This window comes from Mirounga leonina, unplaced genomic scaffold (genome assembly GCF_011800145.1).
Source record: "Mirounga leonina isolate KUSES-001 unplaced genomic scaffold, KU_Mleo_1.0 Mir_154, whole genome shotgun sequence".
In the NCBI taxonomy this organism is placed as follows: Eukaryota; Metazoa; Chordata; class Mammalia; order Carnivora; family Phocidae; genus Mirounga; species Mirounga leonina.
In genome coordinates, this window is record NW_023270389.1 from 39901362 (window position 1) to 39928877 (window position 27516).

The following is a 27516-nucleotide window of genomic DNA, read 5'->3' on the forward strand; positions in this document are numbered from 1 at the left end:
CTTGGTATTTACCCCAAAGATACAAATGTAGGGATCCGAAGGGGTACGTGCACCCCGATGTTTATAGCAGCAATGTTCACAATAGCCAAACTGTGGAAAGAGCCAAGATGTCCATCAACAGATGAATGGATAAAGAAGAGGTGGTATATATATACAATGGAATATTATGCAGCCATCAAAAGGAATGAGATCTTGCCATTTGCAACAACGTGGATGGAACTGGAGGGTATTATGCTGAGCGAAATAAGTCAATCAGAGAAAGACATGTATCATACGACCTCACTGATATGAGGAATTCTTAATCTCAGGAAACTGAGGATTGCTGGAGTGGTGGGGGGTGGGAGGGATGGGGTGGCTGGGTGATGGACACTGGGGAGGGTATGTGCTGTGGTGAGTGCTGTGAATTGTGCAAGACTGTTGAATCTCAGATCTGTACCTCTGAAACAAATAATACAGTATATGTTAAAAAAAAAAAAGAAGAAGAAGATAGCAGGAGGGGAAGAATGAAGGGGGGGAAATCGGAGGGGGAGACGAACCATGAGAGACTATGGACTCTGAGAAACAAACTGAGGGTTCTAGAGGGGAGGGGAGTGGGAGGATGGGTTAGCCTGGTGATGGGTATTAAAGAGGGCACGTTCTGCATGAAGCACTGGGTGTTATATGCAAACAATGAATCATGGATCACTACATCAAAAACTAATGATGTAATGTATGGTGATTAACATAACATAATAATTTAAAAAAAAAGAATTCCAGCATCCGAAGCTAAAAACTATTTCTTTCCCTTTCCCACTCTATGAGTAAAATTTTTTATAAAATCCCTCTTACTTCAATCATAGATATGTATTAAGTGTCCACTGTGTACCTGGCTCAGATCCAGGTACTTCAACTACATCATTAAATAAAACCAACAATGTTCCCCAAACTCTGCCCTTGTGGGATCTATATTCCAACACAGAGAGAGACATCAAAAATGCATAATAAAGAAATATATCATATATTAGAAGATTGCAAGTAATGGAGGGGGGAAATAAAACCAGAAAAGAGAGATTAGGAATATTAAATTTTAAAGTTTACAACTTTAACTAGAATAGGTCAAAGAAGTCTCAAGAAAAATTTTAAAATATTTTAATGAAATGAAAATGAAAATATAACTTCTCCAAATTTGTGGGATGCACTGAAAGTAGTGCTTAGAGGGAACTAATAACACTGGATACATATATTAGGAAAGAAGGCTCTAAAATCAATCATCTAAGTTTCCACCTTAGGCAACTAGATAAAAAGAACAATTTAATCGTAAACCAGCAGAAGAAATAATGAAAATTAGAGCAGAAATCAATGAAATTAAAAACAGGAAAACAACAGAGAAAAGTCAATAAAACCAAAAGCTGATTTTTCAAAAAAAAAAAATCAATAAAAATAATAAGCCTGTAGGCAGACTAACCAAGAAAAGGAAGGAAGGAAGGAAGAAAGAAAGAAAAGAAAAGGAGAGAAAAGAAAAGAAAAGGAGAGAAAAGAAAAGAAAGATAGATGCAAATTGCCAATATCAGAAATTAAAGAGGGGTCATCACTACAGATTCCGGGACATGAAAAAGATAATATGGGCTTTAAATACATACAATTATGTTTGTTAATTATTCTGCAATAAAACTTCTTAAAAAGGAATAAATAATAATATAAAGAAATACAATGAACAACTCTATGCCACAAATTTAATAACTTAGATGAAGTAAACTGATTCCTTGAAATCGGTTTACGATTTCAAAATTCACACAAGGAGAAACAGACTATCTGAATAGGCCTATATTTGTTAAAGAAATCGAATCAATAATTAATAACCTTCCAAAAAAAGAAAACATGACATCCAGATGATCTCACTGATAAATTCTACCAAATACTTAAGGAATAAATGATACAAATCTTTCATAGTCTCTTCCAGAAGACAGAAGCAAAGAGAATATTCCTTAATTCATTCTATAAGGCTAGTATTATCCTAACAGTAAACTAAACTGTTAGGACTTAGTTTGCCACTCCTCCAAGGAGATTTTTAATTTGAAAATAAAGATTAGATCTCTATGAGTGTGACTATCGCTGTTTGTGGTACGTGGATGTCTCTGGATGCTCTTAATCATGTCACAGAGGTGACCCTGGGCAAAAGGCTGATCTTTGAGCTAAGGGTCAGGAAAATAGGAAGACTCTTCAGTAATACAGGACAAAGCTAATGAAACTAGTTTCTTGACTTTTCATTTGTTTAAACGGTGTGAAAATCCTTGGTGCATTCTTGATAACATTAGAGGTATTGAGCCTGCATTTCAGCAAAGCCAAAACCTAACAAACTGGCCTTGCTCTGACCTTCAGCCCAACATATGCCCCACCTCTCATCTTGGACCTCCATACCCCGGGAACTACCTGTGTATAGTCTGGTCTGCTTCCTCTCTCCTTTTCCTCCTTCCATGGTTTCCCTTCAGTTCTCTTAGTCCTGGTTCTTCTCTTTCTCCTTAACTTCTGCTGCCACCCACAGTCCTGGCACAGAGCTCACCAACGAGATGTGTTGTCTTTCCCATATCAAACATCCAAATATCTGGATATCATACAATAGACTGATTTTTTTAATTTTCCTTCCAAGAGTTGGCCTGTAATTCAGACAAATTCTCTGTATTGTCTGGTTCAGCTCTGGTTATTGTCAAATTATTTATAAAAACAGACATAGGGAGAGGGAATCCAGTGGGTTTAAAGAGATCACCCTAAATTTGACTTTGAAGTCAGTTTTATTGAGATAAGAAACATGTGCAAAATCTGTATCTCCATACTAAAATGCCTTTTGTTCAGAAATCCAAGCTTTGAGGGGGTGAGGTCAGGGAACAGTTGGGGAATCATTTCTCCTTTATAATATGCTAAGAACTTCAACCCAGAGAGGGGTAGGAGGATAAAATTCCCCTTTAAAAGCCATTAAGCATATCCCTGGAAAAAGCAAAAACTTAGACTAAATGAGACAATGCAATAGAATTCCACATTTTTTGTTGACCTGGGAAAACATTGATTCTGAATATAGGCAATGGATCAGGACATTTCCATTTGACTTTTCCAAAGATGTTGCCAGCATATTTGAAAATTGAAAATGAGACTAGAAAATGCTCATCTGGGAATTACATATAAGAAGTCATTCACAAATTGAGAACAAATAATCCTAAGAAATTTATGTAAGTTTTGCAAACATCAGATTAATTCAATTCCTTGATATTTATTAAAAAAAATTTTATCCCTATTCTCCTTCCAAAAATCAATGTATCACACATGCCTACAAACAACAAACCCACAAAACACTGAAACAATTCTTGATATGAATCTTACAGGGATTTTTGGATTTACTGGAGCTGACTACAGATTATAATTACCATGGCCATTTGCAATCTCCATAAACTTCTTAATTTTATGCTTTAAATACTTGGCAATTTTACACAAAAAATAAGTATCTAAATCCAGAGACAAACACGGCCCCTCTGCTATATCCAGACACTAGTCCTTGTGTAATTTACATTTTCAAACATGTTTGTAAAACACAAAAACAGAATGACAAACTTCACAGTGAAATAGTGACCCTGCAAGTGGCTTAAAAGTTCTATGCTATATCTGTTCTATTGGGGTGATTTATTCTGGAAATATCATCAAAGGTCTTTTAAATTTCGTATAAGCAGAAACACTTAAGAAAAATATTTATGGTATCAACACTCTGAACATTTTTTCCAACCAGAGCTTCTAGGGAAGAGGTTCTAATTTAGTTTGAGAACAATTATTTATCTTTAAAAATTCTGAGAGAACTAAATATTGCCTTTTGTAGGCAGATATTGCTTTTAGATTATTTTATCCTTAACATTACAAAATATGACCACAAGCTAAATCCAAAACATTTGGCATGTGAGTTTCAGGTGATGACAGCTGATATGCACCATTTCAAGTATGATTCAGTATAAATAATGATCATCATGCCCAGAATTTGGAGGCAACTGCAAAGTCCCTAAAGTACATGGGTCTCTTTATATCTTTTTTAAAATTTTTTTACTTTTCTATTGTGTTAAGAAAAAAACACTCATGAATTTACCCTCTTAACAATTTTTAAGTGCACATTACAGTATTAACTATACTTACAGTGTTGTACAGCAGGTCTCTAGAATTGACTTGTATGACTGAAACTCTGTACCATTGAAAAACTCCCCATTTTCCCTTCCCCCCAGTCCCTGGCAACAACATTCAACTTTCTGTTTCTAGGAGCTTGATCACTTTAAGTACCTCATATAAGTGGACATAGAGTAGAAAATTACAAAAAGAGACCTATCATGAAAAGTAACATTGAACATGTGTTCACTACGGTATAGTTTTAACATCCAGTTGTAATGGGTATGATGGACTGGTTTGCTCAACTGTATTTTTTGTGAGTTGTGTCTTACTGAACTATAGACAGTGGGAAACGAAGACCAAGATTTCTCACACTCACAGCTAAGTTCTGGAAGTGGTTCTGCCACTTAGATCCATTTATGTAAGATTTGGAAGCAGAAGTGAGACAGACAGAGGACATGTTCCTGGTGCTTTTGGAGGTTGCTTCTAGCAAGCAAAGATATGGAGACGTATGGTTTTCCACGATGGCATAGCAATGTCCAGTCATGTTCTTTTTGGGTGTTGAAAGACAGTTGTTTTAGTGCTGGTGGCAAATGGAATCCATGTTCCAGCATCCAGCTGCCAACTTTGTTGTGGTCAAGAGGCATTTGGAGAAATAGGTACAGAAGCTTCCTGATCCTGGACTGCAGCTACAGCAGATTGCTCTTTAACTCACCAGTTCTAATGGCCCCTCCCAATCCTCCAACTTCCTGACTGGAGTAGAGGACAGCTGCTTCAATGGCAGGTCAGTTACCTATTTTATTCCAGGAGTCTTTCAGAGAGACTCAGCCTACTGTACATTCCTTCAACCTTTGCCATAATTTTTTAAGCATCTAATTCCCTGTAGCAAACTTTTCACTTCAAGTAGCCAAAGTGTTCCTCTTTCCTCCAACTGATTCACCTGTTGAAAAGATAATAGTGTGTTTTAACGAGATTCAGTTTCACTGTCCCTCCCTCTGGCCTCACTTTATTAGATGACTTTGGCTTTAATTAATGCCAAGCAGAAATAGAAATTAATGGTCAGTCATTTTAATGCTAGTCTCTCCAATTAATCTGATTACATTACTGCAGGAAAATGATAAACTGGCATTTCAGTATTTATTAATTATTGTTCTGAAATATTATACTAATATCAATATTTTATTTTTAAAGTATTCAGAGTTCATATTTTTTAAAACCAATGAAACTAAAAATGTAATATATTTTAAATAGAACCCTAACCTAAGGAGGAACATAGACACCCAAGTCCAAGAAACACACAGAGTTCCAATTCCAAACAAGAAGAATCCAAGGAGGTCCACATCATGGCACATAACAATTAAAATGTTAAAGTTTAAAGATAATGAGAGATTCCTGAAAGCAGCAAGAAAGAAACAAAAAGATACTTACAAGGGAAAACCTACAGGACTACCAGCTGATTTTTCAGCAGAAACTATGCAGGGCAGAAAGGAGTGGCATGATATATTTAAAGTGCTAAAAGGAAAAGACCTACAACAAAGACTACCTAGCAAAGTTATCATTCAGATTTAAAGGAGAGAGAAAGAGTTACCCAAACAAAAGATAAAGGAGTTTATCACCATTAAACCAGCACTACAAGAAATGTTGAAGGGATTTCTTTAAGTGGAAAAGAAATGACCATAATTAGACATAATAAAAATATAAATAAAAAGACACAAAATATGACAACATCTACATAAAGTGTGGAAAAGGGAGTCAAAAGGGAAGAGAAGAGAAAAAAGGGAAAATAAACCTTTTTTCTTTCACTCTTTTTTTTTTCTTTTTTTCTTTTTAGGAATGTGTTTCAACTTAAATGACCATCAAATCAATATAGAATATAGACTGCTATTACTTAGGATGTTATATATGAACCTCATGGTAACCACAAACCCAAAACCTATCATAGATACACAAAAAAATAAAGCCAACCAAAACACTAGAGATACTCTTAAATCACTAAGAAAGAGCAAGAGAAGAAGAAAGAAAGAAAGAACTACCAAAAAAAAGCAGAAAACAAAATTTTTAAATGGCAATAAGTACATACCTATCAATAATTACTTTGAATGTAAATGGCCTAAATGTTCCAATCAAAAGACATAGAGTGGCAGAATGGATTAAAAACTAATAATAAGACCCATCTCTATGCTGCCTGCAAAAGACTCATGTCAGACCTAAAGAAGCATACAGACTGAAAGTGAAGGGATGGAAACACATTTACCATGCAAATGAAGTGAAGAGAAAAAAAAAAAAAAAAGCCAGGGTAACAATCAGACAAAATAGACTTTAAAACAAAGACTGTAGGGCACCTGGGTGGCTCAGCTGGTTGAGTGACTGCCTTCAGCTCAGGTCATGATCCTGGAGTCCCGGGATTGAGTCCCGCATCGGGCTCCCTGCTCAGCGGGGAGTCTGCTTCTCCCTCTCCTGCTCCCCCCTCTTGTGCTCTCTCTCTCTCTCATTCTCTCTCTCAAATAAATAAATAAAATCTTTAAAAAAAAAAAAAGACTGTAACAAGAGACAATGAATGGCATTATATAATGATAGAGGGCTCAATCCAACAAGAGGATATAACAATTGTAAATATCTATGCACCCAACATTAAGCACCTAAATACATAAGCAAATATTAATGGGCATAAAGAGAGAAATAAATGGTAATACAATAATAGTAGGGGACTTTAACACTCCACTTACATCAATAGATAGGTCATCAAGACAGACAATCAATAAGGAAACAATGTCTTTCAATGACATATTGGACCAGATAGACATAACTGACATATACAGACCCTGAATAACAAAAGAAATCCTGAGAAAGAACTAAGCGGGAGGTATCACAATTCCATATTTCAAGATATACCTCAAAATTATAGTTATCAAAATAGTATGATACTGACACAAAAATAAACACATAGATCAGTGGAACAGAGTAGAGACCCAAGAAATAAACCAATGTATATATGGTCAATTAAGCTATGACGCTGGAGGCAAGAATATATAATGGGGAAAAGACAGTCTTTTTTGTTTTTATTATGTTCAGTTAGCCAACATATAGCACATCATCAGTTTTTGATGTAGTGTTCAACGATTCATTACTTGCATATTAACACCCAGTGCTCAAGATAGTCTTTTCAATAACTGGTGCTAAGAAAACTGGACAGCGGGGCACCTGGGTGGCTCAGTCGTTAAGCGTCTGCCTTCGGCTCAGGTCATGATCCCAGGGTCCTGGGATCGAGCCCTGCATCGGGCTCCCTGCTCCACGGGAAGCCTGCTTCTCCCTCTCCCACTCCCCCTGCTTGTGTTCCCTCTCTCGCTGTCTCTCTGTCAAATAAATAAATAAAATCTTAAAAAAAAAAGAAAAAGAAAAAGAAAACTGGACAGCTACATGTAAAAGAATGAAACTGGACCACTTTCTAACACCATACACAAAAAATAAACTCAAAATGGATTAAAGACCTAAATTTGCAATGTAAAACCATAAAAATCCTAGAAGAGAATACAGGCAGTAATTTCTCTGACATCAGCCACAGCAATATTTTCCTCCTCAGGCAAGGAAAACAAAAGCAAAAATAAACTACTAGGACCACACCAAAATAAAAAGCTTCTGCACTGGGAAGGAAATAGTCAACAAAACTAAAAGGCAACCTACTGAATGGGAGAAGATACATGCAAATGATTTATCTGATAGGTGTTAATATCCAAAATATATAAAAAATTCATACAAGGCAACACCAAAAAATCAAACAATCCAATTAAAATATGGGCAGAGGACCTGAACAGACATTTTTCTGAAGAAGACATCCAGATGGCCAACTGACAAATAAAAAGATGCTCAACATCAATACTCATCAAAGATATACAAATCAAAAGTACAATGAGATATCAGAATGGCTAAAATCAAAAACAGAAGCAACAAATGTTGTCAAGGATGTGGAGAAAAAGCAAACCTCATGTACTGTTGGTGGGAATGCAAACTGGTACAGCCACTGTAAAGTATAGAGATTCCTCGGGCACCTGGGTGGCTCAGTTGGTTAAGCGACTGCCTTCAGCTCAGGTCATGATCCTGGAGTCCCTGGATCGAGTCCCGCATCGGGCTCCCTGCTCGGCAGGGAGTCTGCTTCTCCCTCTGACCCTCCCCCCTCTCATGTACTCGCTCTGTCTCATTCTCTCTCTCTCAAATAAATAAATAAAATCTTAAAAAAAAAAGTATAGAGATTCCTCAAAAAATTAAAAATAGAAATACCGTATGACCTAGTAATTCCACTATTGGGTATTTACCCAAGGAAAACAAAAACACTAATTTGAAAAGATAAATGCAGCCTTATATTTATTGCAGCATTAGTTACAATAGCCAAGACATGGAAACAATCTAAGTGTCCATCAACAGATGAATGAATATGGAAATGTTACATATATATGTGTACATGTATATTACATATAAAACATTACATTATATATTACACAGCCATAAAAAAAGGATGAGATCATGCCACTTGAGACAACATGAATGGACCCAGAGGGTATTTTGCCAAGTGAAGTAAACCAAACTATGATAAATACCATATGATTTCACTCATAAAAGAAATCTTTAGAAAAAAAGAAAAAACAAAAAGCAAAATCAGAACTATAAATACAGAGAACAAACTGATGGTTGCCAAAGGGGCAGGAGGTGGGGGGTTGGGAAAAATGGATGAAGGGAAGAGAAAGATACAGGCTTTCAGTTATGGAATGAGTAAGTCACCAGAATAAAAAGCAAGCATAAGAAATACAGTCAGTGATATTGTAATAGTGATGTAATGGGATAGATGGTAGCTACACTTGTGATGAACATAAGGGATAAACTTGTTAAATTACTAAATTGTACACCTCAAACTAATGCAACATTTTGTGTCAACTGTACTCAAGTAAAAAGAAAAAAAAGGGGGAGAAAAGCCAAAGTGATCAATTAAAACCAAAGAAAATTTGATTTGAGAAAAAAACATGCTGTGTCATTGTAAGTATACCAAGAGATAAAGAATCCTCACTGAAGAAAAATAAATCATTTAAAAGTGAAAAAATGTAAATGTGCATGTGAAATATTAAATACATGCAAATTCTGGTTTAACTATTAAATGATTCAATTAATACAAAAAAGTCTTACTGAAAAATAGCAAGCTATCCACTAAAATAAGTTAATGTAACAAGTAGCTAAAATCTTAAAATGAAACATTATTTCAGCTGTTTTAAAATATGCAACCTTAAAAGACAAAGTGCAACAAGCATGGATGCATTCAGGTGTCAGCTATTTTGTGCAAAATATTTTCGTTTTGACTAAAAAGTCTGATTCTTTGCCTGTAAATAGAATGCTGGGGAGATAGTGTTATGTCAATTCAAACATTTCCCTCTTTCATCTTCAAATAATCCTATCTCTTGTCTTATAATTTTAAAGAAATCTTTTTGAAGACTGTTCTTTGGCAGGGGTAAGAAAACAGACTGCAATCCTTATATTGAGAGTGAGATGTTCTAGTTTAAAGAAAGCATTTCTAGTTGGTCTTCCTCTTCCTTAGTTTCATTATGTATAGAAGGAGATTCTGACTTAGAATCATCTGCATCAATGTTGATATTATCATATTTCTTTTGTTTGAAAAGTTTTCTAAAATAAAACTTATTCGGGGCGCCTGGGTGGCTCAGTCGTTAAGCGTTTGCCTTCGGCTCAGGTCATGATCTCAGGGTCCTGGGATCGAGCCCTGCATCGGGCTCCCTGCTTGGCTGAAAGCCTGCTTCTCCTTCTCCCACTCCCCCTGCTTGTGTTCCTTCTCTCGCTTTGTCTCTGTCAAATAAATAAATAAAATCTTAAAAAAAATAAATAAATAAAATAAAACTTACTCGTTCAATAGAAGACTTGCAGTATCCTCATATGGCTGCTTAAACTTATACAAACTGGAGTGTATCTACACCTGTGGACTGCATATCATTTTTGTCTTGGCACACACAACTCAGTCATTTAACTTAATCTCAAACTGTAAATTATGAATATTTCAGATTTTTAAAAGTAATAGTTTATACCACAAAAATGCAGTTCTCCAAACACTCTTACACAAGGACTTCACACCTCCCTGCCCCTGACAGGTACTTTCTCTGTTCTACCCCTCTGTCACCCTCAACCCCACTCTTTATCCTCCCTGACTCTCAAAGCATTGCACTCTCCTTATTGTAAAAGAAGAAGCCTTGTAAAAAAAAAAAAAAAAAAAAAAAAAAAAAAAAGCCCTTGCAGAATTTCTCATCACTCCAGCCACTTTTGCCTTCACACGTTTCTTTTCTTTCTTTTTTTTTTTCCCCCTCCTGGGGAAGGGGTGCTTTTGCTTCTCACCTGCTTCCAATTCTTTTTCTTCCTGCCTTCTGGGAACATCATCCCATTAATGCTCTATCCCCCTTCCCAATTTCCCATCATCTCTAATTTCTTTCCATTTCCGAATATGTCAGTCCCTATATTTTTAAAATTACCCTTGACCCTGTTGTTTCCTATCCGTCTCCTTTTGCTCTTCCAGAAGCAGTAAGGTACGGTAGTCCTAAGTACATAGCCTGATGCCCAGCTCCCCTGGTTTGCAGCCTTGTTCCACCACCTAGTGTGACCTCTGGCAAGTTCCTTAATCTCTGAGTGTAAAATGCAGTAACCGTGGTTGTTTTTATTAGCTATTTATATTACTTACTTTTAGAAAGATTAACCATATTTCCCCCTTTATTTTCCTCTGTGGCCTCTCTTCCTTACCAAGTATAGAAAGTCTGAAATTCAAAGCCACAACATTGATATGCAAAAATGAAACTTGATTTTCTTGTAAGTGAACTGAACTTGCTCATTAAGTCCCATTTTTACTCCATTATAGAAAACACTAAAATTATCCCTGGGAGGAAAACCCAGTGCTGCTGATCTTAAAGTTTGTCTGGTTCATCAAAGCTCAACTGAAGCCACCCCCGTTTTGTGTGTCTAATTATAGAGCCTTCTTAGTGAAAAAGTGTGCAGTGGACTTATCCTTGGAAAACTGGATTCCATTACAAATGGAAATTAATAGGGCAAGACTATCCCCGCAGGCATGGCTAACACAAGATACCAGAAAGCGTACCCTATTGGGGCACCTGGGTGGCTCAGTCGTCTAGGCGTCCGACTCTTGATTTCAGCTGGGGTCCTCAGGTGGTGATCTCAAGGTTGTGATCTTGGGTAATGATCTCAGGGTTGTGGGATTGAGCCCCAGGTCAGGCTCTGCACTCAGCCCAGAGTCTGCTTATCCATCTCCCTCCCCCTCTACTCCTCCTCTCGGTCTTTCTTTCTTGTTCCCATAAATAAATTAATTAAATAAATTTTTTAGAGTCTACCTTACTTATTTTTTATGTTTTTTTATGTATAACATACATACAGGAAAATACACAAATCTTAAGTACACAGCTCAAAGAATTTTTACAGAAGGAAACACACCCATCCAACTACCACACAGGTCAAGATGTGGAATATTACCAGCATCCCCGGAATCTCCTTTGTGCCACATTCCAGTAATTACCACTCCAAAGGAATCTGCTCATCTAATTATAATCACCGTAAGATTAGTTTTCACTGTTTTTGAACTTCAAATAAGTACGATCATACAAAGTACACTACACACACATGTGTTCTTAGGTGTCTGAGTGCTTTCACTCAATAGTTTGTGAGATTTATCCATGGTATCCCTGTAATTTTCACTGTTGCATAGCTCCCTTGGGGAAATATATCCAAATTTATTCATCCATCCCATTCATGGGCATTTGAGTTGCATAGAGCTGTTACAAACAGTGGTGCTCTAACATTCTGGTACCTGTCTTCTGAGGCACATATGTAAGCATTTATATTGGGAATAAATGCAGAAGTAGAACTGAGTCATAGGTTAAGTGTACTATCAGTTTTCCAAAGTGGTTTTACAAATTTAAATTCCCACCAACAGTATACAAAAGTTCCAGGTGTTCTGTATCCTCATCAATTCTTGGTATTGCCGGATTTTTAAATTTTACCATTCTGATAGATGTGTAGTAGTATTTCATTATTTTAACTTAAAATTCCCTGATGACTAAAAATTTGAGGATTTTTTTTAATGCTATTGGTCATTTAGATATATACCCCTTTGGGAAAGTTTCTTATGTATTAATTAAATTGTTCTTTCTTTTATTGGTTTGTTAGACTTATTAAGTAATTCACGTAAGTCACCTATTATACATACTACATATTGCAAATATCTTCTGTGAATCGTCTTTCATTTCTCTTCATGGTAATTTTTATAAAGAGGAGTTCTTTATTTTAATTAAATCAAATTTATTAAACTTTTATGGTTATTGCTACTTGCTTCCTGCTTATCAAGTCTTTGTTTAACAAATCTTTGTCATAAAGATGTTCCCCCTCCTATATTATCTTTTAGAAGCTTTATTGTTTTTATTTTTAATTTCACCTGAATTTGATTTTTGTGGCTTGTCTGAGATAGGAATCAAGTTCTTTTTTTCAACATGAATATTCAGTTGGTCCAGCACTATCTTTATATAAGACTATCTGCTACAGTAATATTTTGTTTTAATCAAGTTTCCAATTATGCATGGATCTGTTTCTGAATTACTCACTCTGTTTTATTCACCTATTTGTCTATCCTTGGGCCAGTATCTACTCTTGATCATTATAACTCTTTTGTCCAATGCAGGGCTTGAACTCATGACCTTGAGATCAAGAGTCAGATCCTTAACTGACTGAGTCACCCAGGCGCCCCTCTTTTATAATTCTTAATAAGACTTGATAGCTAGTAGTCTAAATCTTCCAGCTTTGGTCACATAGGTTACCTTATCTATTCTCAATTCCTTGCTTTTTGATAAAAACTTTAGGATCAACTTTACATTTCCTCTAAAAAAACTACTGGAATTTTAACTGGGATTGCATTGAATTTAGAGATTAATATGGAGACAATGATATCACTGTAACATTTAATAATTTTATCCATGAACACAACATATTATTCCACATATTTAGGTCTTTAATTTCTCTCAGTAATTTTTTTTAAGATTTTATTTATTTATTTGAGAGAGAGAGAGCATGCGCGCAAGCAAGAGAGAGCGAGCACAAGCAGGACAGAGGGGGAGGGGGAGAAGCAGACTTCCCACTGAGCAGGGAACCTGACAGGGGGCTGACCCCAGGACCCTGGGATCATGACCCAAGCCAAACACAGATGCTTATCCAACTGAGCCACCCAGGCGCCCCTCTCTCAGTAATGTTTCAAGGCTTCTGTGTTCTTGTATGGCTCCCATTAAATTTATTCCTAGGTTTTTAGTATTTAAATTTTTCATTTAAAAAACTTAAATTTATAATTTAAAAATTTTTAACTTCATCTTAGTTTGTTATTAATATTTAGAAATACCACTGAGTTTTGAATGCTTATTTTATATCATTGACCTTTCTAAATTCACTTAATAATTTTTTTATTTAAACTCAAGTAGCCAAGGTATAATACATCATTAGCTTTTGATATAATTCTAATAATTTATCTATAAATTATTTTGAATTGTCTACATACATAATCATAAGTAAAAATGATAATGTATTTCATTTCTTTTTTCTACCTTACCTTCGATTTCCTTTTCTTACTTTATTCTACTGTTCAGGATTTCTATTAAAATGTTAAATAGAAGTTATAGTAGCAAATATCCTTGTCTTATATCTGATCTCACAGGAAAATCTTTTAATATTTTATCATTAAGTGAATGTGAAGTTTCTGTGTTTGTAGATATCATCTACCAAATTGAAGAAGATATTTTCTATTCTTAATTTTCTGAGAATTTTATTTGTAATTAATGAGTAACAAATGTTATCAATTATTTATACATATTTAGAAGTTTATATATATATATGTATATTTAGAAAGGGGGAAACATGGTTTCCTTGTTTAGTCTCTTAATATAGTAATTGGCATTGATTAATTTTCATGTGTTAAACCAACCTTGCACTTGTACAATAAACCACCTGGGTAATATATCAGCAGATATTATTTGCTAATATTTGATTCAGTATATTTTCATCTATGTTCCTGACATTGCCTTGTAATTTGATTTTCTTATAATTTTCTTGTCAGATATTGGTATCAAGATTATGTTAGACTTAGAAAACAAGCTGAGAATTGTTTGTTTTTATTCTATTGTCTGGAGGAATCTGTACAAGATTAGTGTTATTTCTGTCTTAAATGTTTGGGGTAATTTGCCAGTAAAGTTTTCTGGGTTGAAAATTTTCTTTTTGGGAGGTTCTTAATTATGGGTTCAATTTCATTAATAGATATTAAATTATTCAGGCTTTAAATTTCTTATGTCAACTTTTGTATGTTATGTTTTGCAAAGAATTTGTCTTTATCTAAATTGTCAAATTTATTGGCAAGGTGTTGTTCAAAATACCTTTTATTTTAAAAATTTCTATAGGATCCATAGCAATCTCCCCTTTTACCACTCCTGATATTGGTAATTTAATTTTTTTTCTTTTCTTTCTGAACAATTTTTCTAGGATTTATAATTTAAACTCTTTGAACTCTGTTGAAATTTGTCTTGGGGCACTTGAAAAATGTATATCCTGCAGGGTTTGTTGTTGTCTTTAAGTAGGTTTCACACCCAATATGGGGCTTGAACTCACAACCCTGAGACCAAGAGTCACATGCTCTACCAACTAACCAGCCAGGTGACCTATATTCTGCAGTTTTAGGTACAACATTCCATATATATCACTTAAGACAAGTTTTAAAATTCAGTTGTTAAAATTTTAAATCTCCTGTATTCATCTGACACTTTGTTGGGGACTATATATTTGGTGGTCTATATATTTGCCACTGAAAAAAGTACGCTAACTCTCCCACTCTAATAGTGAATTTGTGTATTTCTTGTTTTCTTTGTAGCTCCATGTCATATACATATTCTTGGTCTATATGTCTCTATGTAGAGAGAGAAGACAGGAGGGAAAGGCAAGTGATAGGCAACACTGTCTGGATACAGATGTGAAATTTGTTGCATCTTCCTGATAATTGATACTTTATCATTATCAAATGTTTTTCTTTGTCCTGAGTAACACTAATATCTGTCTCTTATAGGCAGTTAATACTTGGGTTTTGTCTTTTAATCCAATATGAAGAGTTTGCCATTTAATTGCATTTAGTCAATTTACAGTTAATGCTGCAAGTGCTATACTTGAGTTTTTATCTTACATTGTACTATTTGTTTTCTACTTAACCTGTTTTATGTTTCCTATTTTAAAAATGTCTTACATCTTTTAATGAAGTACTTCTTTTATTTTTTAATTGCTATTAATGTGGTAATGACCTAGGTTTATATATTATTCTTTAGTGTTTACCTTACAGATCACAGGAGGCATCCTCCACTTAGAGTCTTAAATTGTACTTTCACCATTTCCTAACCCCATTTCCCCACTTCCAAACTGGTGTTATAGTTTTCATATATTTAAATTCTACATGTTATTTGAAACCACATAAGACCAGTTTTAACTGTTTTAAAAAGTAAATATTCATATAGATTTACCCATATATTCACATTTTCCATTGTTCTTCATTCTTCCTGCATTGCCATGATTCCCTTGGAGATCATTTTCCTTAAGCATTTCTTTTAGAATATGCCTACTAATGATACATTCTTTCAGGGTTATTTGTCTTTTATTTCACCTTCATTTTTGAAAAATGTGTTTATGGGTCAGCATGTTTGTTTATTTCTGTTGTCTTCAAGCTTTGATAATTTGTTCTGAGAAAACTTCTTTCAGTCTTATTATGTTCCTTTGATGATGTGTCTTTGTATTCTTTGGATTGGACACTTCTAAAATTTTCTTTTTTTTTTTTTTTTTTATGTTGTGCCTGATGCGCTTTTGATCTTGTTCCCTGTGGAACTTGTAGAGCTTTTTTAGTCTGTCTTGACATTTATATCAGGTTTAGAATTCTTTTTTTTAAGATTTTATTTATTTGAGAGAGAGAGCACAAGTGGGAGGAGGGGCAGAAGGAGAGGGAGAGAATCTCAAGAAGACTCCATACTGATCAGTGTGGAGCCTGATGCAGGGCTGGACCCCACAACCCAAGACCATGACCCAAACCAAAACCAAGAGTCAGCCACTTAACTGAGTCACCCAGGTACCCCTATCAGGTTTAGAATTCTTAACCACTATCTCTTCAAATTTGGGTATGTCTCTTCTTTTGTGGGACTCTGATATGTTAGATCTTTTTACTGCATCATATTTGTCCTTAGTTTTTCCTGATGCTTGAATATGGTTATTTTCTATAAACTTATTCTCCAGTTCACTAATCATTTCTTTTGCTATGTCTAATCAGTTTTAAATCTATCTACTAAATTTTTAATTTCAGTTATTATAATTTTAAGTACTAAAAATTTATTTGATTCTTTTTTACATTTTCCAGCTTTCGGACTGTAGTTTCAGTATTTCTCTTAGCTTTATGAACATACTGATTAGCATTATTTAAAGATCAGATAATTCCAATATCTGGATCATTTATGAGTTTATTTCTACTGTATTTTTTCACTTGGCTTTCATTCATTTGATCCTGTTTTCTGACATGCTTATCAATTTTAGATGGGGGCATTTTATGTAAAACCTTCAGACATTATAGATTATGTTACTACATCCAGATAGGATTTAATTTTCTTCTGGAAATCAAGTAGATCGTGGGTAGATTACTTTGATCCAGTCAGGGCTTGAGATGATTTAAAGTGGTATTTCAGATTTTGTGAGGGCTCTTCTATTTACTGTTTTCCCTTACATTCCAGGGTCCAATGTTTCAGATATCTCTATTGAATGCTCATAGAGGTGCTCATTAGAGTCCTCCTTCTTGATGTGGTATATATATACAATGGAATATTATGCAGCCATCAAAAAGAATGAAATCTCACCATTTGCAATGACATGGATGGAACTGGAGGGTATTATACTGAGTGAAATAAGTCAATCAGAGAAAGACATGTATCATATGACCTCACTGATACGAGGAATTCTTAATCTCAGTAAACAAACAGGGTTGCTGGAGTGGGGGGGGTTGGGAGGGATGGGGTGGCTGGGTGATAGACATTGGGGAGGGTATGTGCTATGGTGAGTGCTGTGAATTGTGCAAGACTGTTGAATCACAAACCTGTACCTCTGAAACAAATAATACGTTGTATGTTAAAAAAAAAAAAGAAGAAGAAGAAGAAGATAGCAGGAGGGGAAGAACGAAGGGGGGGAAATCAGAAGGGGAGATGAACTATGACAGACTATGGACTCTGAGAAACAAACAGGGTTGTAGAGGGGAGGGGGTGGAGGGATGGGTTAGCCTGGTGATGGGTATTAAAGAGGGCACGTTCTGCATGGAGCACTGGGTGTTATACACAATGAATTATAGAACACTACATCAAAAACTAATGATGTAATGTATGGTGATTAACTAACATAATAATAATTTAAAAAAAAAAAAGAAATAAAAGAGTCCTCCTTCTTGGGCAGCCCTGAAGTCAGATGCCTCCTCAGCACATGAGACCTCAAAAATGACAACAAAACTCTGCTTACAGGTTTCAGTCAATTAGCAGTACTTTTGCTTATTTCTTGACCTCTCACCTCACGTACACATCTTAAGAATTGGTACATTCCTTGAAAGGAGATTGTCTAGAATGTTGAGCTTACTCCTCTACAGTTCCCTTTCTTCAAATCTTGGTTGCCTTGATAGCACTGAACTCCAGTGACTATCTTCCCAGACCAACTAGTTTGCCACAAGCTCTAGGCCACCATTTCCTGCCCTGCCTCTATATTCCTCAATATTAACTGGCAAATAATTGATAACAGAAGGCATTAGGACTGAAAGGCTTATTTCAATGTCTTTTCCTTCTCTCCAAAATCTTTTTTTTTTTTTAAGATTTATTTATTTATTTGAGAGAGCAAGAATGAGAGAGAGTACATGAGAGGGGGGAGGGTCAGAGGGAGAAGCAGGCTCCTCGCCGAGCAGGGAGCCCGATGCGGGACTCGATCCCGGGACTCCAGGATCATGACCTGAGCCGAAGGCAGTTGCTTAACCAACTGAGCCACCTAGGCGCCCCCCTTCTCTCCAAAATCTTGACTGCACAAGTGCTCTCTGTCTACTTGTTCTATATTACATTTAAACAGCTGGGATGTTGTTTATGATTTGGTTTTCCTTTTATGAATTTTATCTATCTTCTGTAGTTATTCATGGTGGGAAGTTTGGTCTGATCCAACCTACACTCCATTGCCAAAACCTATAATTAACTCAGTATGCTCTCTTTTCCACAACATCTTTAATAGTAATAGATAGATACTTATTGAGAAACAAATTCCACATTTATTTTTAAAGAATGCATTTTATTACTGCACATGAAAACCCCTATGTTGTTCAAATCAAGTACTCTACATTATTGATTTTTTTTTATTGGATCACATAGCAGAGATGGAATATCAATGGATCTGGGATGAGAGTATCTAATTTTGATATAAATGCAAATACTAATTTTCTATTTATTTATAATAATAACTATTTTTAAATAGATATAATTTCTTAGAATGAAAATAGTTTGGTTGAACATTTGCTGATGTGGAAATCATAAAAAGAAACCAATTAATAAATCACAAAATCTCTGCCTTAATTTTCTATAACTTTCTTGGGGCGACAGGCACTATTACAAAGGAAAATAAATGAATGAAACCTTCTATTGCTTATAATTTTCTTGGGGAAGAAAAAAACAGTTGCATTGAAAAAAATCTCAAGCAAGTTTTAAAACCACATAAAATGCAGGAGAAATTAACACTGCAAATAGAATATACATACAATTAAGAACACTGCATGATAATTAACATCTTTATGAAATGCAGGCAATTTCATGTATACTATCTCGTCTGATCCTAGCAACAACCCTCACAGCAAGGTATCTTCAACACTATTATAGATGAGGAAATGATCATTGACAGAATCAACAGCTAGAGAGACCTGAGGTCAAACACAAGTCATTTCATACATTCACCCGATCTCCCAATTTTTAATGACTACTTACCAATGGTAGTTATTAGCGGTGACAGGAGACATAACGAAGAGAATAAAACTGAAGTGGGTACTGCTTTCATGGAGCTTATGGATCATGAGGGAGGCAGAAAACAAATCAAACAGTCACAATACACAGTGATAAAGTCTATGATGCAAGCAGTGTGGGGTGTTATGAAAAATTAGGGGAACAAAAAAAATCAGATCTGAAAGACAGATGGGAGGTCAAGGAAGTCTTTCCAGAGAAAGAAATCTCTAAAAGGGATGAAATAAAAACTAGAGGTGGGAAAGTACAGCCTGTTTGAGGAACTGAAAGGAGATCATCATGGCTAAAATATAGACTGTAGGGGCCTGGTGGCCATGGATAAGGCCAGACATTTCCAATGTCTATACTATAGAGTTAATAATAAATAATACTACCAATTATTACAAGTGTTTAAAAGATTTATAAGAATGCTAGTAAGTATATTAGATTGTATTAATCAATTATAGTTCTCAAAGCAGATTTACTTAATTTCTAATTATGACTTATTGATAAAAATTCTAAAAGGACTATTTAACTCAGATGTCTAGGATGCCCTGCAGAGATTAGCAGAGACCTGGTGGGTTCTTGATATATATTTGTGATGTTGAATAATCAGAGATTTTAAATGAACACAGCCTGAGAGGGCTAGGTGAAGCTCAGAATAGGCAAGATTGAAGCATGTAGCACATTTCTAGAACACTATCTCAGTCAGTCAATGGGAAGTTAACCAAGCAAGCATCAAAATTCAAATTCCAGGAAGACTGAAGTTGAAAAAATAAGGCTTGGACTACAAAGGAAGACAGATATTGAAACAGCGACAGCTCTCTACCTCTTTATAATGAAGCTGTACAATTCCCAAAATACCTGGGAAAATCTCTTTAAGAGATTGCTTAGGATTCAAAGACAGCTTTACATTGGTATGCAGATCCTGTATCTAAGCCACAAAATATACAAAGGCTTTTGTGCCCATTTTCAGTCAGGTTGCCTGCCCAGAGAACTCTTTTGGTAAATGTATGTTCCTGGGAGCAGAAATGGTCCCTTTATTGGGCAGCTGTGGGAGTGCATAATGTTGGACTAGATGGGCCACTTTAACCTGAATCTCATCAAGGTTGATAACCTGGAATGAGCAAGCAGTACCTTGTGGGAGGAAGATAGACTGTTCCCAAAGCAGAGAAAGGAGACCATCAGCCAAGCCCATGTTTTAAATCCTGTTCATTTACTTTACTTCATAATCTATTATCAGTCTCCATTGCTGAACAGAGCTCTTTGTGATGTTCCAATCATCTTCCAGGAAATCTGTACCAAACCTCTTCCATCATCATCCTTCCAGCTTCCCAGAATGGGTGCAAATGTCACTAGCAATATTCATTTTATTCCATTCTAAAGTCTTAAATGTTATTCCTGAAATTTACTGTGAAGTAATGTATAGCTTGGATTTAGAAAATATAACCTATTAGAACAAATATAACAAACAACCATTCAAATCTCTTAATATCATGAACCGAAATTATTAAAAACTGGTGAGTTGACTTCTCTGTAACAATTAGTTGACTGGCTTACTTGTTCCATCTTCAAACTTTGTTAAAACTCTTTCAGTGTCTATGTGGAGGTACTGAGTGCACATCCAGTGATGGACAGATTGCTATCCCTGGACATAGGCAGTGTGGCATGAAGGGCACTGACAGGAATCTTGATTTAAATTCTCTAAGACAGCTGACATGATTAAGTTCCTTAGGTCTTTCCCATCACATTACTCTAGTGTAGACCAGCATGGAGTCAGGCGGATCAGATCTGAAACCTGGCCCTACCACTTAACCAACTGTACAACCTTGATAAATTACTTCATCTTTAGTAGTCTCAGACACTTCATCTATGAAATAATAGCAGTATCAATAACTACCTTGCAGAATACTGAGTAGATGAAATGAGATCTCTGTGAGTGCTCCAACAAAGTATTTGGTACAATACAGAGAGACAACACATCCTATTTTTCTCTGTCAATGCCTGGAATCTCCATCCTAATCTCTTCTCTTGATGCTTTCTCCACCTCCCTTGCCTTAAATACAACAAGCTCTCCCCAAAAGCCATCACTTGAATATTTATTCCTCCTTATTCCCATACAACCTAATAAATAAAGGGAAGAAGCTCTTTTTCCACCTTCTTATAGGGCTTCCAGGCCTTATTCTTCTACCCTCCCTTGAAGATCTCTTTCCACAACTTTATCCTCTCCCTCCTCATTGATTTATTTCCTTCATCTATGGTCATATTCAAACATTTCTTATCATTAAAAAAAAAAATGACAGAGAGCATTTCCCTTGACTCTGTTCTAATTACCATAACAATCTCCTTCCTGACTTGACAAATATATTCCTTCCTCCAGTTCCTGTACTAAAGCTATCAATGAATAAGTCAGCATTCTTGCCCTCAGTGTGTTCATAGTACTGGAAATATTATCTAGTACATTACATTGTGACTCTGTTTCCTCACTAGTAAACAGGAGAAAAATAAAGGTTTACTTCTTGCTCATGCAACTCTAATGTGGATCTGGCAGCCATCCATGGATGCCGTGGCTGGGAAAGAGAAGGCTTCAGGATGTTTTGGAGACCTGGTCTGCCACCAGCTTACATGGTTTAAACCCACATCCAACTGACCAGAACTAAGTCACATGTCCCCAAACCTAATGACATGGAAAAGGAAGGCTGTACTATTTATGTGTTCCCAAGAGAAAAAAAAAATGATGAACATACACCATTATGTATGCTTAATAATGGCATTATTATTATTATAACTTTTTAAAATACTATTTCTTTCATTTTTTTTAAAGAATTTTTATTTATTTTATTTGACAGAGAGAGAGACAGCACAAACAGGCGGAGTAGCAGGCAGAGGGAGAGGGAGAAGCAGGCTCCCTGCCAAGCAGGGAGCCCTATGTGGGGCTCCATCCCAGGACCCTGGGATAATGACCTGAGCCAAAGGCAGTCGCTTAACCAACTGAGCCACCCAGGCACACTATTTCTTTCAGTAATACGTAATCTCCTCAAGGATAAGGACTAACTTTTTTTTTTTTTTAAAGATTACGTATTTATTTGACAGAGCAAGAGAGCACAAGCAGGGGGAGGGGTAGAGGCAGAGGCAGAAGCAGGCTCCCAGCCAGGCAGGGAGCCCGATGCAGGGGCTCCATCCCAGGAGCCCGGGACCATGACCCGAGCCGAAGGCAGACGCTTAACCATCTGAGCCACCCAGGTGCCCCAAGGATATGAACTAACTTTCACATCTTTTTTGATTCTCTGGTTCCTTACACAGTACCCCATATATTGGCAAGCACTTAAAAGTTTGTTGAATGACTGACTGATTAAATGAGTGAGTGACTCACTGAGAATGAACAGTTGATTGTCTGAAGTCATCTGCTAACGGTTAAGACTAGAATCCAGTATCACAAGTACTCCTATTGGGAGACAATCCTCCGTGGGTCTCTCATAATCCTTTTTCTTTCTTTTTCTTTTTTCATGAGGTATAACTGTCATTCATTATTATACTAGTTTCAGGTATACAACATTTGTTAACATTGCAAATGATCACAAGTCTTCTCATCTGTCACCACACAAAATTAATACAATACTTTTCACTATATTCCCCATGCTGTACATTACATCCCCATGACTAATTTATTTTATAACCAGAAGTTTATACCTAGAAATCCCCTTTTCTCCATTTGACCCCTCCCCAAACACCAACCTCTGGCAACCACCAATCTAATCTCTGTATCTGAGTCTGGGTTTTATTTGGTTTGGTTTGGTTTTTTTAGATTCTATGTATAAGTGAAATCATACAGTATTTGTCTTTCTCTGTCTGACTTTATCACTAAGGATAATGCCCTCAAGATATATCCATGTTGTGGCAAATGGTAAGATTTAATTCTTTTTTATGTCTGAGTAGTATTCTATTGTGTGTGTGTCTGTGTGTCTACACAGAGGATCTGAACAGGCATTTTTCCAAAGAAGACATACAGTTGGCCAACAGGCATATGAAGAGATGTTCAGACATTTCTAATCATCAGGGAAATGCAAATCAAAACCACAATGAGATGTATAACCTTACCCCTGTCAGAATGGCTATTATTAAAAAGACAAGAAATAAAAGTTGTTGGTGAGGATGTGCACTATTGGTGGGAATGTAAATTGACACAGCCACTATGCAAAACAAAATGGAGGTTCCTTTAAAAATTAAAATAGAACTACGTGATCTAGAAATTTATCCATTCATCCACTGATGGACACTTAGGTTATTTTTATATTTTGACTAGTGTAATAATGCTGCAATGCACATAGGGGTGCATATATCTTGCAAATCCATGTTTTCATTTTTTTCAGATAGATAGCCACTAGTGGAATTTCTAGATCACGTAGTTCTATTTTAATTTTTAAAGGAACCTCCATTTTGTTTTGCATAGTGGCTGTGTCAATTTACATTCCCACCAATAGTGCACATCCTCACCAACAACTTTTATTTCTTGTCTTTTTAATAATAGCCATTCTGACAGGGGTAAGGTTATACATCTCATTGTGGTTTTGATTTGCATTTCCCTGATGATTAGAAATGTCTGAACATCTCTTCATATGCCTGTTGGCCAACTGTATGTCTTCTTTGGAAAAATGCCTGTTCAGATCCTCTGCCCATTTGTTGATCAGATTGTTTTTTGGTTATTGATTTCTTTATATATTTTAGATATTGACACATTATTGGATAAATGACTTGCAAATATTTTCTCCATTCAGTAGGCCACCTTTTCATTTTGTTGATGGTTTCCTTCACTGTGCAAAGCTTTTTAGTTGGGTGTAACCCCAATTGTTTATTTTGGGTTTTGTTGCCATTGCCTTTGCAGTCCCCAAATCTGGGGAAGGAAAAAGATATCCCAATCTAGGAGGCACAGAAATCCTCCAACAAAATTAACCCAAAGAGGTACACACCAAGACACATTCTAATTAAAATGGCAAAAAATAGTGATAAAGAGAAAATGTTAAAAACAGCAAGAGAAAACAATTACATACAAAGGAAACCCCATAAGGCTATCAGCTGATTTTTCAGCAGACACTTTACAAGCCAGAAAGGAGGGGCATGACATATTCAAAGTGCTGAAAGGGAAAAAAAAAAAAAAAAAAAAAAAACTGCAGCCAAGAATAATCTATCCAGCAAGGCTATCATTCAGAATAGAAGGAGAGATCAAGAGTTTCTCAGACAAACAAGAGTTAAGGGAATTCATGACCACTAACCTAGCCCTACAAGAAATGTTAAAGGGGTCTATTTGAGTGGAAAGGAAAGACCATAAATAAGAGTAAGAAAAGTAGGAAGCAGAAAAAGAGCAAGATAAGTATATCTGTAAAAATTAGTCAAAGGACTCACAAAATAAAAGGAAATAAAGTATGACACCAATTACCTAAAACATGGGAAGGAAAGGAGTAAACAATGGGTTCAAACTTAAGCAACCATCAACTTAAGAGAGACTGCAATATGCAGATGTTATATACAAACCTAATGCAGCAAAAAATCAAATAACAGTAATAGATATGAAAAAAAGAGAGAGAGGGAAAGGAATCCAAGTACATCACTAAAGAAAGCCAGCTGATCTTGAGAGAGTAAGAGAGGAAAGGAACAGAGAAAAACTATAATAACAACCATAAACAAGTAACAAATGGCAATAAATATATACCTATCAATAACTACTTTGAATGTAAATGTACAAAATGTTCCAATCAGAAGACATAGGGTGAAAGAAAAGACACAGGGTGACAAAAGGGTTGAAAAAGCAAGACCCATCTATATGATGCCTACAAGAGACTCATATCAGACCTAGACACATGCAGTTTGAAAGTGAAGGGATGAAGAAGCATTTGTCATGAAAATCAAAGTGAAAAGAAATCTGGGTAGCAATACATATATCAGACAAATCAACTTTTTACTTATTTATTTTTTTTTTATTTATTTTATTTTTAAGTAATCTTTACACCCAGTGTGGGGCTCGAACTTACAACCCTAAGATCAAGAATTGCATGCTCTACTGACTGAGCCAGCCAGGCACCCCTCAAACAAAATAGATTTTAAGACAAAGACTATAACAAGTGACAAAGAAGGACACTATACAATCATAAACAAAAAATCCAACAAAAAGATATGACAATTATAAATATTTATCCACCCAACATGGGAGCACCCAAATACATAAAGCAGTTAATAACAAATATAAAGGAAATAATAAATAGTAATACAATAATAGTAGGGGACTTTAATACCCCACTTACATAAATAGATCATCCAAACAGAAAATCAACAAGGAAACAGTGGCTCTGAATGACACATTGGACCAGATGGATCTAACAGATATATTCAGAACATTCCATCCTAAAACAGCAGAATACACATTCTTTTCAAGTGCACATTGAACATTCTTCAGAATAGATCACATATTAGGACACAAAACAAGTCTCAACAAATTCACAAAACTGAAGTCACACCATGCCTCTTTTCTGACCACAAGGCTAGGAAATTAGAAATTAATGACAAGAAAAAATCTGGAAACAGCACAAAAATATGGAGGTTAAATAATTTGCTACTGAACAATGAATGGGTCAACCAAGAAATCAAAGAGGAAATCAAAAAATACATGAAGACAAATGAGAGTGAAAACACAACAGTCCAAAACCTTTGGATGCAACAAATGCTGTTCTAAGATGGAAGTTTGCAACAATACAGGCCTACCTCAAGAAGCAAGAAAAATCTCAAATAACCTAATCTTACACCTAAGGAGCTAGAAAAAGAAAAACAAAAGCCAAAACCAGTAGAAGGAAAGAAATAATAAAGATTAGAGCAGAAATAAATGAAACAAAACAATAGAATACATCAGTGAAAAAAAATTGATAAACACTTAGCCATGGGCGCCTGGGTGGCTCAGTTGGTTAAGCGACTGCCTTCGGCTCAGGTCATGATCCTGAAGTCCCTGGATCGAGTCCCGCATCAGGCTCCCTGCTCGGCAGGGAGTCTGCTTCTCCCTCTGACCCTCCTCCCTCTCATGCTCTCTGTCTCTCATTCTCTCTGTCTCAAATAAATAAAAATTAAAAAAAAAAAAAATCTTTAAAAAAAAAAAACACTTAGCCAGACTCTTCAAAAAAAAAAAAACAAAACTGAAAGAGAGGCCTGAAATAAAATCAGAAATAAAAGAGGAGAAAAAAAACACCAGAGAAATGCAAACAATTATAAGAAAATATTATGAAAAATTAAATGTCAACAAACTGGACAACCACCTACAAAAAAATGCATAAATTCCTAGAACATGTAACTTCCCACAACTGAATCAGAAAGAAACAAAAATTTGAACACATTGATTGCCAGCAACAAAACTGAACTAGTAATTGAAACACTCTGAACAAACAAATGTCTAAGAGCACATGGCTTCACAGGTGAATTCTACCAAACATTAAAGAAGGCTTAATACCGATTATTCTCAAACTATTCTAAAAAATGAAAGAGGAAGGAAAACTTATAAATTCATTATATGAGGCCAGCATTACCCAGATACCAAAACCAGATAAAACACTAAAAAACAGAGAACTACATGGGACTCTTGGATGCCTCGCTCAGTTAAGCGTCTGACTCTTGATTCTGGCTCAGATCATGATCTCAGGGTCATGAGATTGAGCAACGCATAGGGCTCTGAACTCAGCATGGGGTCTGCTTGTCCCTATCCCTCTGCTCCTTCCCTCTCTCAAATAAATAAATCTTTTTTAAAAAAATAGAGACCTACAAGCCAATATCTCTGATGAACATAGATGGAAAAATCCTCTCCAAAATATAAGCAAAACAAATCCAACAGTATATTAAAAAAATCATTTACCACAATCAACATGGGATTTACTCCTGGGATGCAAGATTGGTTCAATATTTGCAAATCAATCAACCTGATACATCACATCAACAAGAGAAAGGATAAAAACCACATGATCATTTCAATTATTGCAGAAAGAGCATTCACAAAGTACGACATCCATTCGTGATTAAAAAAAAAAAAAAAAAAAAGCCCTCAACAAAGGAGACCTAGAAGGAACATATCTCAACATAATAAAGGGCATATATCACTATTGTTCAACATAGTACTTGAAGTCCTAGCAACAGCAGACAACAAAAAGAAATAAAAGGTATTCAAATTGGCAAAGAAGAAGTCAAACTCTCTCTCTTCACAGATGACATGATACTTCATGTGGAAAACCCAAAAGACTCCATCCCCAAATTACTAGAACTCACACAGCAA